Raw genomic sequence first — 6,492 nt, 5'->3', positions numbered from 1 at the left:
CTAATATCCCATAACTCTTTGCAAAAATGGGACCAGTGTTGCTAGTTGATTTATTATGTTGTCTTAACCTGTATATTTTCGACCTAGACCAAAGCGTGGTAATGGCGATGTCCCTGTGGTGGTGTTATCCGTATTGCAGGAACATGCACGAAGCAAGAGGAGCGTATCCTGCTAACTGTGTCAGCTCAGCAGAGAGCCGTTGGACTGCTTGTATGCTGATGAGCAACTCCCACCACAGGAAAAAAGCAGTGGATTATACTCAAATCAATAGCTGGATTGAAATGGCAGCATACAGTATATGGGTAGAAATAAGAAAGATCAGTGCTAGACAGTGGATGTGAATCCCCTGGGGCTGTAAAGAAAAACAACAAGGCCTTTCTCACTTCGGGGCCATACTTGCGAACATTAGAAAAAGTAAAAATGTTAATTTAAGCATCAGCCAATTAAACGTAGTTGCACGTGATCAAAGGCCACATGTTATGTTTTCCCATTACATAACCTGGCAAATTTAGCCCAATGCTAACCTCACCAGATGATTATATCCTGTTCAAATTCTGTAAAATCGTCAACGTAGTTGGACGTGATCCAACGCTTGTTCATGGAAGCCTCCTTAACAGAAGTAAAACGGCACGATCTGCTATTCAAAGTTACTACAACACACAATACATTCCTACTGGATAATTAGCTCACAGTGTAGCTAGCCTAACTACTGGTACTTCTCGCCATTTGCGGCAAGTTCAAATCCCAGGTGAGATAATGTTTTTTTTTCTCCTTTGAAATGTAGAATTACATTTATTGTGATAGTGTGTTGTGAAGGGAAGTGCAGCCAAAACCTTGTAAATTAATATTACAAATATATTTAATGAGGAGCTTCTTGGAATCCCTGACACATTGACTACCGCTACCCAGGGGTGCAGTGCTGCCAGTGCCGGAGCCACGCTCAGCCACTTCTGAGAATGGTGCTTGTTTAATGTGGACCCCAGGAAGAGTAGCTGCTGCATGTGCAGTGGCTAATGGGGATCCTAATAAACTAAACAAAATGAATAAAGTTTGCACCAAAGCTGAATCAATGTCTCGCAAGATCATTTAATGATGAATTAGTATTTTACATAGGCTCTAACATAGTGAATACAACAGCATAGTAAAATGTTACTGTTAGACCAAAAACACCACTTCATTTCTTGTGTAGGCTACACTTACATGCACAATGTTTTATATGCATTATTATAATCATCCACTTCGTCACAAATGCGTTATTTGAATAGAGCATCAAGAATCGTCAGTGAACAGTTTTTTCCTTAACAAAAAAGCTTGACGGGAGGGGGGCTCGTAAAAGCACATGGATGTATGTGCAACCGATAAGCAAAAACTTGGGCTTTTGCCATATATGCAAAAACGAGCTTTGTCTAACGTAAAATTAGTAAGTAGCCTAGTCAAGGATGCGATGACCATGCAATACCTTGAATTTAGAGGTTTAAATATATCCCTCTGGTGGCGAAGTTGACCTATTTCAACAAATTCCATTTGTTGTGGATAAAAAGTTTAAGATCTTTGTTAGGCTGATGTGAATTCGTTACAGGAAATAATCACAGCCACCTAGTAAGGTTAGCATAGGGCCAAATGTGTCAGGTTATGTAATGGGAACAGCTAACGTGAAGCCTTTGATCAGGTGCAACTACTTCAACAATTTTAATTGGCTGATGCTTATTCTAATGTTCGCCAGTATGGCCCCAGTGTATTTTCCATTCAGACTGGTCTTGAGACAGACTTTGTTGCAAATGTCAGAACGGGCGTAGGTGTGGTGTGGGAATCAAATGCAGGATGCAGATGCAAGTCCAAAAATACTTTAATAAAGTCCACAGAATGAACGGCTACCAACAGAGCCGGAGGCACAAGAAAAAATAACGCACTCAGCGTAAAAATACAACACACGCACAACAGTGCGGACTCTCTATCTAAAATAGAGCACAAACTGACTGGCAACACCTGCTGACACGGAACAACTACACACAACCACAAGACAGAAACAACGAGAACTTAAAGGACACATAATCAAGACAAAATGAGAAACAGGTGTAACAAAACAGACCAAACCAAACAAACACAGAAACAACGAACGGTGGCAGCTAGTACTCCGGGGACGACGACCGCCAAAGCCTGCCCGAACAAGGAGAAGGAGCAGCCTCGGCAGAAACCGTGACAGCAAAAATGTTGACGTCAACATTAAACAGTCTCCCTGAGTTTCCTTTATATCCCATTGATCTTGTTTTTCTCTAAGCATGTACGGATAAACATTACATAAGCAGCAAACAGGAACCCTGGGGACCATTTGCAGCCCACTGTCTGATTTAATGACAGCCCCGAAAGTTTCTAACCTTTCCAACTCTTACATACCTCTGTTTCCAAGACTATTTGAAAGGAATACAAATATGTTTGAAGAAAAAAGCCTGTCAGTTAATGCTGTTCAGTCAATGAGCAACTGCTGAAAGCATGTGACTACAGTACAGGCTAAACAGGGGTGTAATATACATATTTTTTAGGCCTCCTGACATTTGACTTGAAAGGAAAACAAAACCACCATTAAGGTCCACTTAACAAGGCTGTAATAAGAGAGTAGAGACCTTAGTCTCATTAGTATGTGGGTGGAAATTGTTAACAGTATGAAGGTTATGTAGATCAGGTAAACAGAGCATTGTCATGCAGTAGCCTGTGGATAAACCACACACACCGGTGCGAGACACGGCACACCTCAGCCAGCGGAATGTGCGCTCGAACCCTGGAGCGACAGCAATCAAAAATAGGGTGTTACTCAGAAACTCAACCTCGGCCTCCTCCAGCTACGCTGCACACCTGTCTGTACACCTCTCTTTCTGTCTCTATCTCTACACCTCTCTGTCTGTATGTCTCTAACTCTCCGACTGTCTGTCCGTCTGTCTGTCTGCACCTGTCTGTCTCTACACCTCTCCGACTGACTGTCTGCATCTGTCTGTCTCTACACCTCCCTGACTGTCTGTCTGTCAGTCTGTCTCCACACTGACAAGAGATTAAGACCAACAGCCTTGATGTGATTTTGGCCTCCATTTCTCTCCGTAGCAAGAGACACAAACACATTATTGCCAAGCAATCACACCCCATGGTAATTGATAGTACCCGTAGGCATTGTAAATGAAATATGAAACCCATAATCAACAAAAGGTATGTTAGACTATGGCATAGGTGATGTCTCTCTGTAAAACGAGTGAAACACAACTACTGTACTACGAGTAATGAAATGTTACATTTTGGTCATTATCAGACGCTCTTATCCAGAGCGACTTACAGTTAGTGCATTTATCTTAAGATAGCTAGGTGGGACAACCATACAGTGCATTCAAAAACTATTCAGACCCCTTGACTTTTTCCACATTTTGTTACGTTACAGCCTTATTCTGAAATGGATTAAATAGTTTTCCCCCCCTCATCAATCTACACACAATACCCTGTAATGACAAAGCAATAACTGGTTTTTAGAAACTTTTGCAAATGTATAAAAAAACAAAAACAGAAATACCTTATTTACATAAGTATTAAGACCCTTTACTCAGCACTTTGTTGAAGCACCTTTGACAGCGATTACAGTCTCGAGTCTTCTTGGGTATAACGCTACAAGCTTGGCACACCTGCATTTTCTCCCACAGGGTTGGTCAGTGACAGCATGCTCAAGTGTTTTGGAAAGAAAAGAAAGAAGGGATCTGTAGTTTTTTACGTCAGAGGGGTCGAGAGTTGGTTTGTTGAGGAGGGGAGCAACTAGTGCCAGGGATGTGGTCAGGGATGAGTTGATGAGGGAAGTGGGGAATGGGAGAAGGTCTCCAGAGGTGGTCTGCAGAAGGGAGGAGGGGATGGGATCGAGGGGACAGGTTGTCGGGATTTCATTTAGAGAGAGAGGGGAGAAAGATGTCAAGACGTAGGGTAGTTACAGTACCAGTTAAAAGTTTGGACACACCTACTCATTCAAGGATTTTTCTTTATTTGTACTATTTCCTACATTGTAGAATAATAGTGAAGACATCAAAACTATGAAATAACACATATGGAACCATGTAGTAACCATAAAAGTGTTAAACAAATCAAAATATATTTTAGATTTGATATTCTTCAAAGTAGCCACCCTTTGCCTTGATGACAGCTTTGCACACTCTTGGCATTCTCTCAACCAGCTTCACCTTGACTGGTAGTATATGTGTGAGTGGGACCAGTGGACTCAATAGGCTGAGTAAATTAGGAGCGGATGTAGTCAACCTTCTTTTCAAAGTCGTTGACAAAGTCTTCCACAGAGAGGGAGAAGGAGAAGGGAGGGGGAGGAGGATTAAAGAGGAAGGAGAAGGTGGAAAAATAGTTTCCTAGGGTTATAGGCAGAAGCTTGAAATTAAGAGTGATAGAAAGTGCCTTTAGCAGCGGATACAGAGGAAGAGAAGGTGGAGGAGGGAGTGAAATTAGGTAATGACTAATTATCAATGTAATATCACATTACTGTCACAAAGAGCACATGCATCCATAAAAGGACCATGATGCTTGGAGCCATTAACTCTAATGACTAACAGTTGCCCTTAAAACCAAGAAACGGAAGAGGAAAAATTCACAGGGTCTGTTTCACATTAAAAATGAAATATGAAATACCACCCCTCCAAAATAATGGCTTTAAGAAACCTTGAAAGAAAAGTTGAATCTTGCCCTGTCATGAACCCGAACTATATGCACAGCTCTCGATGTCAGATTTGTACGGATCATTAAGCTTTAGCCTGAATAAACCATAAAGAAAGAGCTTTAAGTCTCCTCTTTGAAAGACATGCAGTTTGGCTTCTGATGCTTGCGATCAAAGTCCCTAACATTTGCATTTCACTCAAATGTTTTTTCTTCTTCTGCAGTCGATCCAGACTTAGGGTATCATCGCTACAGCTGGCTCCAACAACCATCGCTGCGCTTTCCATCATACTTATTTACACAACACTTTTGTGTTGTCGCAGTAGCCATTACTCTAAAATTCTGTCTCTAGCTAGGGTACCATCCAACTAGCATGCGAAAATTCTAAAATCTGCATAAAAACAATATGCGCATTTTCCCACCAGAGATGTGATTCCATCAAATTGACTTGTTGTGGTTAAAAGGCTGTGCGCGATGACGTAACTTTTTCGGTTAAATTACCATGTGCCAAATATAAAATACAAGTTAAATGGGTTTGCATCACATTTTCAACTCTACTGAAGGTTTTGTCAAAATAAATGTTGAGTTATATAGCGAATGTGCCCACTCTGGTCTTGGCACGTGCTCGCACATACAGTGCGGGTATAGCCTACATGATGAAATTATTATGGACTGTGGTATCTAAAAATATGTTGCTAATTATGCTGTGAGAACAAGGAAGGTGTGGAAATGTTCAGATTCCATCATCGACGTTGCATTGGAAGTCGACACTGCTGAGGAGATGAAGTGTAGTGGACTACATTCCAGTGTCTGCAATGATATATAGACATATTTGCATGTGTAATACATAATTAATAAAGAATGATATTTGCTGTTATTGGGTACATGTGGGGATCTCAGATGTTTTTGTTTATTTCGTGGATGCTTAGGGATATTGGGTCTAGGCAGGGATAGAGAGAATCCACAGGAGGGTCCGATGGGTCGACCAGCCTGAATGTGGACATTTTTTATTGTATTTTGTTTGCTGAGGCTTTCATGTGTATTCAAATTGCATCATAGTTTAAAATGCATTGATAAAGATTTATGAATTGATCTGGAGTACTTAGGTGGTTGCCTGGGGCAGAGGGGCCGTGAGAGAATTTTACTGTCTTGATTGATTGATGGATATTTGGAAAGAAAGCTGCCAGATCGGTTTTTCGCTCTCACACTCCATAAAGATTTGTTCATATTTCATAGACATTTATTTACACTCCATAGAAAAATGTGTTTTTTGGTTTATTGTTAAAGTTATTCAATAAGAGAAATTGTTATTTGTCATAATCCTATTTTTTATTTTCGAGTCTCGAAGGGGGGAAATATGTAGTGTTTAAACAGTTTATGACTTTGTTGATGTTTGCAAATGGTGTGTTAGAGGAAGTCTGTTAGGTGGCCTCCTGGGATTGGTTTATGGGAAAACACCCATATTATGTTACATAGGGCATAGGATATAAATACCACGGTTAAAACAAAGGAGGAGAGAACAACATATTATTTTGGGTCCGTTGTTCTCCAGATGCCTGCAGATGTCTGTAAATTTACGCTGAAATCCTTTGAAATAATAAACCTTTATAATCAAAGTACAGTGTAAGCGGACTCCTTGTTCTCACAGCATAATTAGCAACATATTTTTAGATACCACAGGACAAAAGAGCGAGATTATTTTTATTTGTCAAACGGCAGCCAAGCATCAATCATCATGTCACCAGAATAAGACCCTCGATATTTATTGGAAAGGAGTATCAAGCTCATCACAGTGCACTTTCACCACCCTGT

The sequence above is a fragment of the Coregonus lavaretus genome (assembly GCF_964263955.1).
Source record: "Coregonus lavaretus genome assembly, chromosome: 2".
Lineage (NCBI taxonomy): Eukaryota > Metazoa > Chordata > Actinopteri > Salmoniformes > Salmonidae > Coregonus > Coregonus lavaretus.
The sequence above is the reverse complement of the archived record's forward strand: the minus strand, read 5'-3'. Positions refer to the sequence as shown.